Raw genomic sequence first — 13,701 nt, 5'->3', positions numbered from 1 at the left:
CTGTGACCAGTGGTGTACCGCAGGGATTGATGCTGGGACCCTTGCTGTTTGTAGTGTACATTAATGATTTGGATGTGAATATAGGAGATATGATCTGCAAGTTCGCAGATGACACGAAAATTGATGGTGTCATAAATAATAAGGAGCAAAGCCTTAGATTACAGGACGATATAGATGGGCTGGTAAGATGGGCGGAGCAGTGACAAATGGAATTTAATCCTGAGAAGTGTGAGGTGATGCATTTTGGGAGGACTAACAAGGCAAGGGAATATACAATGGATGGTAGGACCCTAGGAAGTACAGAGGGTCAGAGGGACCTTGGTGTACTTGTCCATAGATCACTGAAGGCAGCAGCACAGGTAGATAAGATGGTTAGGAAGGCATATGGGATACTTGCCTTTATTAGCCGAGGCATAGAATATAAGAGCAGCAGGTTATGGTGGAGCTGTATAAAATGCTAGTTAGGCCACAGTTGGAATACTGTGTACAGTTCTGGGCACCACATTAGGAAGGATGTGCTTGCACTGGAGAGGGTGCAGAGCAGATTCACCAGAATGTTTTTGACTATTTCAGATGGTCTTGTAAAGGGAGGGTTAATGTAATAACACCAATCTTTGACTGTTCCTTGAGGTAAGCAATTTGGGGTGGAGACTTTTGGTAATGGCAATATACTGGAGAATAATGTCAGAAACCAGCAACTTTTGGAGCTGTCTTACCTGAGACTGGGCAATAGAACTCTTTACAAGTTACACATAACTTTGGCCTTCCAGATTGTCATTGTGGTTTCCTCTGCCCACAAGAAACGGATTCAATTGATTCTGAAAATTACAGAGGAATCACGCTGATCTCAATTGCTAATAAAATAGTTCTTCAGATTGTAATGGCCTATGTATTGGATCCTTTGGAGGCCGATCGCGAAAATAAATGCTGAGTTTTGACCCCAGGAGGAATGTAGGACATGCAGTGGCTTTATACGTGATCTCAGCACCAGGAGGCCCAGGGAACACAGGCACAGTGTTTTCATTGATTTTTCATATCTGTCTTTTGATTTTCCTATCTTGTGCATCCCAAATTAAGAAACTGGAAACAATGGAGTGGATGGCAAGATCTTGAATTTTATCTGGGTGTGCATTCCAGCTCCAAAATGTTTGAAAGAGTAAATAGAGAGTCCCTGTACATTTCTCTCTCAAAAGGTCAATGAGACAAGGTTATCCAATTTCTTCCATCTGACTTGATGTCTTCCTTAATGAGGTATTCGATGGTTTTGTCTATTCTGGACATTCTTGTGAGGGGAGGGGGTGTAAATTGAAGATGAGTTATCGTTTGTGGTAGTTTTTCTAGATTGGCAGCCACTGACTGAATTCAAATTCTCAAACTTGTCCTGGTAGGATTTGAACTTGCATTCTCTGAATTATTAGCCTGGGCCTCTGAATTACTACTTGAGTAATATAACCACTACACTGCTGTATCTAGGCCACTGAGTGAGAAGGAGAGCATGCTTGGAGGCCCCAGGAGCAGGGAAGAGGAGACTGAGGTCAGGGGCTCTGGGAGCAAGCAAAGACCGGATTACATTTTTAATTTTACAGGTAGTGAGTAGAATAGAGAGACTGAAGTTACCTAAAGAAAAATTATTAAATTAAACTGTCCTTTGAAAATGTAGAAAGGACATTATAAATTGAAAATAAAACTTACTTAAAAGGGATCTTGATACTAATCGGCCCCAATTGAACACTGGAAAAAATACCTGGCCTCCCCTTCCGTCATCCGTTAAGATTGCCTCCATGCCCCCGACCTTGCAAGGCTCACACACACACACCCAGCCCACATCCCTCTGTAAAAGTCAAGGCCATAGTCTCTGAAAATGTCCAATAACAGTGCACAGAGTCACACAGATGGCCAGATTGTGCATTGACAGCAAGACAAGTTTACACAGGCATTTCTGTAAATGGGCATAGAAATTTAGCATGGTAAAATAATTGACACAAATGGACAGTAAGCTTTTGTACTTGGAAGTGCATGCAGACTTCAGAGTTTCAATATATAGACATGCCAAATCAATGTTGTAAATAGATAGACACGAATGCAGGACACAAGCATGTCTCGGCAGAGGATTTCCTGCAAATCGGAGTTCGATCGGCTTTCTATGGCTAGTGTCCTTCAAAAATTACCAATCTCCAGTAAAATAATCAAAATGAGAGATTTGGGGCCACGTCATCACAGCACATGCTTTATCTTAGAACTAATTGTCAGTATGCAGGACTAAAAGTAAAGGGGTAAAAGAGAAAAGAAAAGAAATTAACTGAGACACAGGAGAAGTGGTACACCAACATTAGTGAAAGAGGAAGAAAGCCCAGTGAATTATAGCCAAGTGAGGCCAAAGAGTGATCTTAACAGATTCAGTAAGGTTGAATTTTTCATGCATGAATGGGGATGGCGGCACGGGACTAAAAATCCAGAGACCACAACTAATGCTCTCAGGACATGAGTTCAAATTTCACGACAGCAGCTGGTGGAATTAATATTATATTAAATACAATTAATTAATTAATCTGGAATTGAATGCTAGTCAGTAATAGTGACCATGAAACTACCGGATCGTCAGAAAAACCTATCTGGTTCACTAATGTCCTTTAGGGAAAGAAATCGGCTGTCCTTACCCAGTCTGGGCTACATGTGATTCCAGTCCCACAGCAAAAGTGGTTGATTCTTAACTGTTCTCTGAAATGGCCCAGCAAGACACTCAGTTGTACCAAACCACTACAAAAAAGTTGAATAAAATTATAAGAAAAACAGATGGACCACCTGGCATCAACCTAGGCACTAGAAACGACAACTGCAGACCTGCCCTGTCGACCCTGTAAAGTCCTCCTTAGGAACCTCTGGGTACTGGTGCCAACATTGGGAGAACTGTTGCACAGACTAGCCAAGCAACAGCCTGACACAATCCTACTCACCAAATCATACCTTACAATGTCCCAGATACCCCATCGCCATCCCTGGGTATGTCCTGTCCCAGCAGCAGGACATACCCACAAGAAATAGTGGCACAGTGGTATACAGTCGGGAGAGAGTTGCCTGGTAGTCCTCAACATTGACTCTGGACCCCATGAAATCTCATGGCATCAGGTCAAACATGGGCAAGGAAACCTCCTGCTGATTACCACCTCCCTCAGCTGATGAATCAGTACTTCTCCACATTAAACACCACTTCAAAGAAGCACTGAGGGTAGCAAGGGCACAGAATGTACTCTGGGTGGAGGACTTCAATGCCCATCACCAAAGGTGGCTCAGTAGCACCACTACTGACTGAGCTGGCTGGGTCCTGAAGGACATACCTGCCTGTGGCAGGTGGTGAGGGAACCAACAAGAAGGAAAAACCTTCTTGACCTTGTCCTCACCAATCTACCTGTTGCAAATGCATCTGTCCATGACTGTATTGGTTGGAGTGACCACCACACAGTCCTTGTGAAGACGAAGACTCAACTTCACACTGAAGATACAATCCATTGTGTTGTGTGACACTACCAATGTGCTAAATGGGATAGATTCAGAACAGATGTAGCAGCTCATCCATGAGGTGCCATTGACCATAAGTAGCAGCAGAATTGTATTAATCCACAAATTGTAACCACATGGCCCAGCATTTCCCTTACTCTACCATTACCATCAAGCCAGGGATCAACCCTGGTTCAATGAAGAGTGCAGGAAGGCATGCCAGGAGCAGCACTAGGCATGCTTAAAAATGAAGTGCCAACCTGGTGAAACTATAACAAAGGACTGCTTGCATGCTTAACAGTGGAAGCTGTATGTGATAGACAGAGCTAAGTGATCCCACAACCAAAGGATTAAATCAAAGCTGTGCAGTCCTGTCACATCCACTCGTGAATAGTGGTGGACAATTAAACAGACAGAGGAAGAGTCTCCACAAACATCCCCATCCTCAATGATGAGGGAACCAAGCACATCACTCCAAAAGACAAGGCTGAAGCATTTGCAATCATCTTCAGCCATAAGTGCCAAATTGGTGATCCATCTCAGCCTCCTCCTGAGATGTCAGTCTTCAGCCAATTTGATTTGTTCCATGTGATATCAGGAAATGGCTGAAGGTGTAGGATACAGCAAAGGCCCTGAAAATATCCCAGCAGTATTACTCAAAACTTGTGCTCCAGAACTAGCCACACCCCTAGACAAGCAGTTCCAGTATGGCTACAGCAGTGGCATCTACCCATCAATGTGGAAAATTGTCAGCTATGTCCTGTATACAAAAAGCAGGGCAAATCCAATCCAGGCAATTACTGGCCCATCAGTGTACTCTCAATCATCAGCAAAGTGATGGAAGCTGTTGTCAACAGCACTATAAAGTGCCGCTTAAACAGCAATAACCTGCTGACTGATGCTCAGTTTGGGTTCTGCCAGGGCAATCAGCTCCAGACCTCAAAACAGCCTTGGTACAAACATGGACAAAAGAGCTGAATTCAAGAGGTGAGGTGAGAGTGACTACCCTTGACATCAAGGCAGCATTACCGAGTGTGGTATCAAGGAACCCTAGCAAACTGGAGTCAATCGGATTCGGGGGAAAACTCTTCACTGGTTGCAGGCTTACCTAGTACAAAGGAAGATGGTTGTGGTTGTTACAGGCCAAACAGCTAAGCCCCAGGACATCACTGCAGGAGTTCCTCAGCGCAGTGTCCCAGACCCAACCATCTTCAGTTGCTTCATCAATGACCTTCCCTCCATGATAAGGTCAGAAGTGGGAATGTTTGCTGATGATTGCACAATATTCAGCATCGTTCGTGACTCCTCAGGTACTGAAGCAGTCCATGTCCACAGGCAGCAAGACTTGGACTTGGGCTGATAAGTGGCAAGTCACATCCATTTCACACAAGTGCCAGGCAATGACCACCTCCAACAGGAGAGAATCTAACCATCTCCTCTTGATGTTCAATGGCATTACCATTGCTGAATTTCCCCACCGTCAACATCCTGGGGGTTACCATAGACCAGAAACTTAACTGGATTGCCCATATGAATATTTTGGCCCCAAGAATAGTTCAGAGGCTGGGAATTCTGCGGCCAGTAACTTTTCTTTTTTATATTCGTATCATGGGATGTGGGCATCACTGGCCAGGCCAACATTTATTGCCCATCCCTAATTACCCTTGAGAAGGTGGTGGTGAGCTGCCTTCTTGAACAGCTGCAGTCCATGTGGGGTAGGTACACCCACAGTGGTGTTAGGAAGGGAGTTCCAGGATTTTGACCCAGTGACAGTGAAGGAACGGCGATATAGTTCCAAGTCAGGATGGTGTGTGGCTTGGCGGGGAACTTGCAGATGGCGGTGTCCCCATGCATCTTCTGCCATTGTCCTTCTAGGTGGTAGAGATCGCGGGTTTGGAAGGTGCTGCCTGACTAGCCTTGGTGTGTTCTGCAGTGCATCTTGTAGATGGTACACTGTGCTGCCACTGTGCATCGGTGGTGGAGGGTGTGAATATTTGTGGAAAACACCTCCTGACTCCTCAGAGCTTGTCCACCATCTACAAGGCACAAGTCAGGAGTGTGATGGAATACTCTCCACTTGCCTGGATAGGTGCAGTCCAACAACACTCGAGAAACTCTACACCATCCAGGACAAAGCAGGCCGCTTGATTGGCATCCCACCTATCACCTTAAACATTTATTCCCTCTACCACCAGTTCCCAGTGGCAGCCATGTGTACCATCTAAAAAATGCACTGCAGCAACTCACCAAGGCTCCTTCAACAGCACCTCCCAAACCCGCAACCTCTACCACCTTGAAAGACAAGGCCATTGAACGCATGGGAACACAACCATTTGCAATGTCCCCTCCAAGTCACACATCATCTTGACTTGGACCTATATCACCGTTCTTTCGCTGTCGCTCATCAGAAATCTGGAACTCCCTTCCTAACAGCATTGTCGATGTACTTACACCCTAAGGACTGCAGAGGTTCAATAAAATGGTTCACCACCACCTTCACATGGGCAATTAGGAATGGGCAACAAATGCTGGCCTTGCCAGCACCACTCACGTCCCACGAAAAATGGATAAAAAGGAACAAAAATAGAAACAAGTAACAGCTCTGGCAGCATCTGTGGAAAGAACAGACCAATTAATGCTTCAGGATTGGGCCCTTCACAAACAAGATATGGCCAGTGGCCATTGCTCAAGGAAATAGAATGCACCTAAAAGACTTGCATTTATATTGCACCTTTCATGACCTCAGAATGCCTCAAAACACTTTACAACCAATGAAGTACTTTTGAATTGTAGTCTCTGTTGGAATGTGGGGAATGCAGCAGCTAATTTATGCATAGCAAGCTCCCACAAACAGGAATGTGATAATGATCAGATAATCTGTTTTTAGTGATGTTGATTGAGGGATAAATATTGTCTAGGATACCGGTATAACTCCCCTTCGAAATAGTGCCACGGGATCTTTTACGTCCACCAGAGAGGGCAGACAAGGTCTCAGTCTCATCTGGAATTCAAGAAAGGAGGGAGGGAGAAAACAGGGAAATACAGGTCAGTTAGCCTGCCATCAGTCATCAGGAAAGTGCTGGAATCTATTATTAAGGAAGTCTTAACAATACACAGAAAGTCATAATATAATCAAGCAAAGTCAACATGGTTTAATGAAAGGGAAATTGTGTTTGACATAAAGGAACATAGGAGCAGGAGTAGGCACATCGAGCCTGCCCCACCATTCAATATGATCATGACTGATCATCCACTTCAATGCCTTTTTCCCACACTATCCCCATATCCCCTTATGTCATTTGTATTCAGAAATCTGTCAATCTCGGCTTTACACTTACTCAATAACTGAGCTTCCACAGCTCTCTGGGGTAGAGAATAACCAAGATTCACAACCCTCTGAGTAAACAAATGTCTCCTCATCTCTGTCCTAAGTGGCCTCCCTTTTATTTTGAACTTGTGTCCCCTGGTTCTAGACTCCCCAACCAGGGGAAACATCTTAGCTGTATCTACTCTGTCTATCCCTTTAAGTATTTTGTAGGTTTCAATGAGATCACCTCTCATTCTTTGAAACCCTAGAGAATACAGGCCCAGTTTCCCCAATCTCTCTTCATAGGACAGTCCTGCCATCCTGGGAACAAGTCTTGTGAATCTTCGTTGCACTCTCTCTATGGCAATAATATCCTTCCGAAGGTAAGGGGACAAAAACTGCGCACGGTCTAACCAAGGTTCTATACAATTGCAGCAAGATCTCACTACTCCTGTACTTAAATCCTCTTGCGATAAAGGCGAACATACCATTAGCCTTCCTAATTGCTTTCAGTGACTTATTGACAAGGACATTCAGGTCCCTTTGTACATCTACACTTTCTAATCTCTTACTATTTAAGAAATACTCCGCACATCTATTCCTCCTACCAAAATGGATAACCTCACATTTCTCCACATTATATTCCATCTGCCACGTTCTTGCCCACTCACTAAGTCTGTCCAAATCCCCTTGAAGCTGCTTTGTATCTTCCTCACAACACACATTCCCACCTAGTTTTGTGTCATCTGCGAACTTGGAAATACTATATTTGGTCGTAAGAATAGAAGAGCAGAATATTTTGTAAAAGGTGCGAAACTTGTAAATGATGTTCAGAGAGACTTGGGTGTACTCGTACATGGAACACAGAAATTTAGCATGCAGGTAAAGTAACCGATTAGGAAGGAAAATTACATGTTGGCCTTTATTGCGAGGGGATTGGAGTACAAGAATAAAGAAGTCTTGCTACAGTTGTAGAGGGCTTTGGTGAGGCCACACTTGGAATACTGTGTGCAGTTTTAGTTTAGTTTAGAGATACAGCACTGAAACAGGCCCTTTGGCCCACCGAGTCTGTGCCGACCATCAACCACCCATTTATACTAATCCTACACTAATTCCATATTCCTACCACACCTATCCCTATATTTCCCTACCACCTACCTATACTAGGGGCAATTTTATAATGGCCAATTAACCTATCAACCTGCAAGTCTTTGGCATGTAGGAGGAAACCGGAGCACCCGGAGAAAACCCACGCCGACACAGGGAGAACTTGCAAACTCCACACAGGCAGTGCCCAGAATTGAACCCGGGTTGCTGGAGCTGTGAGGCTGCGGTGCTAACCACTGCGCCACTGTGCCACCCTCATATCTAAGGAAGGATATACATACATTGGAGGCAGTACAGTGAAGGTTTACTGGATTGGTCCCTGGGATGAGAGGATTCATATTGCATGGCAGAGAAGGCTCAACGGGCTGTATGCGATAGACAGAGCTAAGCGATCCCATAACTAACAGATCAGATCTAAGCTCTGCAGTCCTGCCACATCCAGCCGTGAATGGTGGTGGACAATTAAACAACTAACTGGAGGAGGTGGCTCCACAAATATCCCCATCCTCAATGATGGGGGAGCCCAGCACATCAGTGCGAAAGATAAGGCTGAAGCATTTGCAACAATCTTCAGCTAGAAGTGCCGAGTTGATGATCCATCTCGGCCTCTTCCTGAAGTCCCCAGCATCACAGATGCCAGACTTCAGCCAATTCGATTCACTCCGCGTGATATCAAGAAACGACTGAAGGCACTGGATACTGCAAAAGCTATGGGCCCTGACAATATTCCGGCAATAGTACTGAAGACCTGTGCTCCAGAACTTGCTGCGCCCTAGCCAAGATTTTCCAGTACAGCTACAACACTGGCATCTACCCTGGAATGTGGAAAATTGCCCAGGTATGTCCTGTACACAAAAAGCAGGACAAGTCCAACCCAGCCAATTACCGCCCCATCAGCCTACTCTCAATCATCAGATGGAAGGTGTCATAAACAGTGCCATCAAGCGGCACTTGCTTAGCAATAACCTGCTCAGTGACGCTCAGTTTGGGTTCCGCCAGGGCCACTCAGTTCCTGACCTCATTACAGCCTTGGTTCAAACATGGACAAAAGAGCTGAACTCAAGAGGTGAGGTTAGAGTGACTGCCCTTGACATCAAGGCAGCATTTGATCGAGTATGGCATCAAGGAGCCCTAGCAAAACTGGAGTCAATGAGAATCAGGGGAGAAACTCTCCGCTGGTTGGAGTCATACCTAGCGCAAAGGAAGATGATTGTGGTTGTTGGAGGTCAATCATCTGAGCTCCAGGACATCACTGCAGGAGTTCCTCAGGGTAGTGTCCTAGGCCCAACCATCTTCAGCTGCTTCATCAATGACCTTCCTTCAATCATATGGTCAGAAGTGGGGATGTTCGCTGATGATTGCACAATGTTCAGCACCATTCGTGACTCCTCAGATACTGAAGCAGTGCGTGTAGAAATGCAGCAAGACCTGGACGATATCCAGGCTTGGGCTGATAAGTGGCAAGTAACATTTGCGCCACACAAGTGCCAGGCAATGACCATCTCCAACAAGAGAGAATCTAACCATCTCCACTTGACATTCAACAGCATTACCATCGCTGAATCCCCCACTATCAACATCCTAGGGGCTACCATTGACCAGAAACTGAACTGGAGTAGCCATATAAATACCGTGGCTACAAGAGTAAGTCAGAGGCTAGGAATCCTGAGGCGAGTAACTCACCTCCTGACTCCCCAAAGCCTGCCAACCATCTACAAGGCACAAGTCGGGAGTGTGATGGAATACTCTCCACTTGCCTGGATGGGTGCAGCTCCAACAACACTCAAGAAGCTCGACATCATCCAGGACAAAGCAGCCCGCTTGATTGGCACCCCATCTACAAACATTCACTCCCTCCACCACCGACACACAGTGGCAGCAGTGTGTACCATCTACAAGATGCACTGCAGCAATGCACCAAGGCTCCTTAGACAGCACCTTCCAAACCTGCGACCTCTACCAACTAGAAGGACAAGGGCAGCAAATACATGGGAACACCACCACCTGCAAGTTCCCCTCCAAGTCACACACCATCCTGACTTGGAACTATATCGCCGTTCCTTCACTGTCTCTGGGTCAAAATCCTGGAACTCCCTTCCGAACAGCACTGTGGGTATACCTACCCCAAATGGACTGCAGCGGTTCAAGAAGGCAGCTCACCACCACCTTCTCAAGGACAATTAGGGATGGGCAATAAATGCTGGCCTGGCCAGTGTCGCCCACATCCCATGAATGAATAAAAAATGGTCTACCCCTGCTCCAATTTCTTACATTAAGATGGCTGTTATATTGTTAGATTATCCAAATGATTTAGGAACTACATTGATCAAGCGCATGTGTGTATATATAATCTCCACAATGCCACATCACTCACTACTGCACGACAACCTGTGTACCAATGACACATTGTATCATTCCGCAACAAATGGAGAGATGTGAGAAAATATGATGCAAGCTCCAGTATCTGTTTCTAAGTGTGATTATGCAAGAACCTATGGGAACCACAAGATATAATATGTTGGCAGCAAGGTGTTTGTGAGTAGAACTCAAACCCTATGAGAGATGTAAATGCTGAATGTGACTGTGGAAAAACAACCCGAATGAGTGCCTGAAAAACAAACACTGTGTAAATCGCACGAGAAAAGAGATGGCCGCCACCGCAGCAATGAACACACAGTTCCAGCCCATGATGAATTGGGAGGACATGACATCATGGAAGCATTAGAAATGTTTAAGCAAATGTGCAAATTGACATTCAGTAATTTTCTGAAAGGCACTAGTGAAGAGGAAAATGTCAGTTACATCCTTTTGTGGACAGGAGAGAAAGGATTAGATCTTTTCAATAGCTGTATATGCTTGAGGACGACAGTAAAATCCCAGACAACATTTTTGAGAAATTCAGCACACATCTTCAGCCAAAGACAAACCATCAAATACACCATTATGAATTTCAGAGCCTGAGACAGGAACCAAGTGAGCCTATTGATAATTTTTTAACGAGATTGAGAAACGTAGCCAGCAAGTGTAAATTCAAGGACATGGTTGAAAGGCTGGTAGATCAGCACATTCGAGGCTCTGCACACCCTGATGTAAAAAAGCTGTAATTGGAAAGGACAAGCTTACAATATCACAGGCTATAGATGTAGACAGATGAAGACGCTGATTACCCAAATGGCTAGCCTTCAGTTAAATCAAGAGAAAGGAAACAGGGTTGATGCCGTGAAACAGCAACAAAGGAATGCACGCCAGAGAGAGAGATGTGCAAGGAAATGTGGACAACTACATGACTTCACAGACAGAAAGAAATGCCCCACATACGGATCAAGCTGCAGAGAATATGGAAAGCTCAATCACTGGGAAAGGATGTACAGGACAGAGAAATCGATGGTAAAGGAACTACCAGAGGCAGAGAAACAGGGCAAATGAGAAATAAAAGAAATCAGAAACATTCATACCCTGGAAGTTGACGAGGAGTTTGAGGACGCAATAGGCACAGGAACCATAGCCCTACGTGTAATAGTTCCCAAAGAAAAGACATTTACACAACGACATAGATCAGGAAGAAGGTGAGAGGTAAGCCCACAACCATAAATCTGAAACTGAAGCTTGATACTGGAGCATGGATTAACAACATCCTGCTCAGACTATACTAGAAGATCTTTCCTGAAAATTTGAAAGAGAATGGTTACCCAAAGAAAGATGCTCTGGAACCGAGCAACGTCATGCTGACAGCATATGGTGGAACTGAGATTCGAAAGCTGAGAATGACCCTATTTAGAGGGACCACAAAGGAAAAGACATTAACTGCATATTTTACGTCACTGAAACAGATGGTCCAGCTATCCTGTGGTTGAGCAATTGCGAAGAGCTGCAGCTGATCTTGGTAAACAATGAGATGAAGGAGGCATTAATGAAGGTTGAAGGTAGTACATCCATTGAAAGGCACCCTCCAATCAGAAGCAAAGAAGATCTGGTCCAAATGTATCCAGAGTATTTTGATGAGACAGTTGGATGCTTTGAAGATTTTGAGTATCACATCACCAATGACCCAGCGAAGAAGCCAGTGATTCATCCCCCATATAAAGTACCAATCGAGCTAAAAGGAAAGTTTGAAAGTGAACTCAAAGAGATGGAAGAAAATTATGTGGCTTCCAAAGTCACAGAGCCTACAGATTGAGTAATTCCATCATAGTGAGAGAGAAGCCAAATGGATAGCTACATATTTCCCTGGATTCCAAAGTTCATATTCAAGCAATAAAGAGAAATCACTACCCTAGTCCAACATTGGAAGAGATCACACCAACAAAGGCAGGTGCAAAAGTTTTCAGCAAGCTTGATATCAGAACTGGAACATGAATTTTGATGAGGAATCTTCGCTGTTGACAATATTCAACACGCCCTTTGGACGCTAAAAATTCCTGCATTTACCTTTTGGCCTTAAAGTGAGCCAGGATTTGTTCCAGTAGAAAATAGATAAGACATACCAAGGATGCAAAGTAGCAATTGGCATAGCTGATGATATCCAGATCTATGGTGTAGGTGAGAAAAACCAAAACTACCATCTACATGAAACCATGGAGGGAACCAGAAATGCTGGGATCAAGCTAAGCACAGACAAATGCATAGTAAAGGTGATAGAATTCTAGTTCTTCAGAATGGTTTACACATCTGATGGAGTGCAGCCTAGTCCTGAAAAAGTCACTGTTATCTCTGAGATGGAAGCTCCAAGAGGCAAGACAGAGCTGAGAAGTTTTCTTGGCTTGTTCCAATACATGAGCTCTTTCATGTCACATGTCAGAGCACACAGCAAACCTACAAAAGCTGATGAGAGATGTTGAGTACCCAGTGGTTAGTCACATGAGAGGAGTTTCAGTAAACTCAAATATACAAGGAGACAAGTCATTCATACTACACCAGAGCAAAACCTGACACTCTGCAAATAGATGCTTCTATGAAAGGACTGGTAGCAGCCCTGTCCAAGAAAGAAAGCCGGGAACATTTGCATCCAAAGGCCTAACACCAGCTGAGACCAGATATGACAACATAGAAAGAGAGCTTTTGGCAGTGGTGTATGGATGTGAGAAATTCCATACATATCTCTATGGAGATTTTTCATAGTGGAAAGTTATCATCGTCCACTAGAACTGAAAAATCAGTGCAAAGCACCAGCACGACTGCAGAGGTTACTATTGAGGCTTCAGAGTTACAATTTCACTCTGAACTATAAAGCAGAGAGAGAAATGGTACTTACGGATACCCCATCTTGTCTGTCACCACCTGAGAAACAAGAGATAAAAGATCTCGGTATAAAGATACATCACCTAGTGAATGTGACACCAGCAAAATTGAGTCAAATCAAAGATGTGATCAATAAAGACGAAGAGTTACAGGTGCTCTCTCAGCAAGTGATTCAGGGATAACTGGATAAGTTGCAATAAACACAACCAGTGATACAGCATTATTGGTCAATCAGACATGACATCTCAATAGAAGACAGTGTTCTGCTGGCTGAATCCAGAAACATTGTACCCAAAACAATGTAGAGAGAACTTCTCCAGGAGATACATGAAGGTCATACGGGAATGGAAGTGTGTTAACTTAGAGAGAGATCAGCCATGTACTAGATAGGCATTTACAAAGACACTGAAAAAATGGTATCTACATGCAGCATATGCCCAAAATGTAGAAATACACAGCTGATAGAGGAGATGATGTCCAGTGAGATGCCACGCAGACCTTGTCACACTGTGGGAGCCAACTTAATTCATGCACAAACAAGAATGGTATCTTAT

The 13,701-nt window shown here is 44.3% G+C and overlaps 1 protein-coding gene across 1 annotated transcript in view; it reads left to right on the top strand.

Annotated features, from left to right (window-relative positions):
* The window catches only part of jakmip2 (janus kinase and microtubule interacting protein 2), a 310,932-nt gene that overhangs the window by 286,075 nt on the left and 11,156 nt on the right, over nt 1-13,701 (top strand). The gene's annotated exons all lie outside the window — the stretch shown is intronic.

Source organism: Heterodontus francisci, chromosome 12 (assembly GCF_036365525.1).
Source record: "Heterodontus francisci isolate sHetFra1 chromosome 12, sHetFra1.hap1, whole genome shotgun sequence".
NCBI classification, from domain to species: Eukaryota; Metazoa; Chordata; class Chondrichthyes; order Heterodontiformes; family Heterodontidae; genus Heterodontus; species Heterodontus francisci.
The sequence above is the reverse complement of the archived record's forward strand: the minus strand, read 5'-3'. Positions and strand labels throughout refer to the sequence as shown.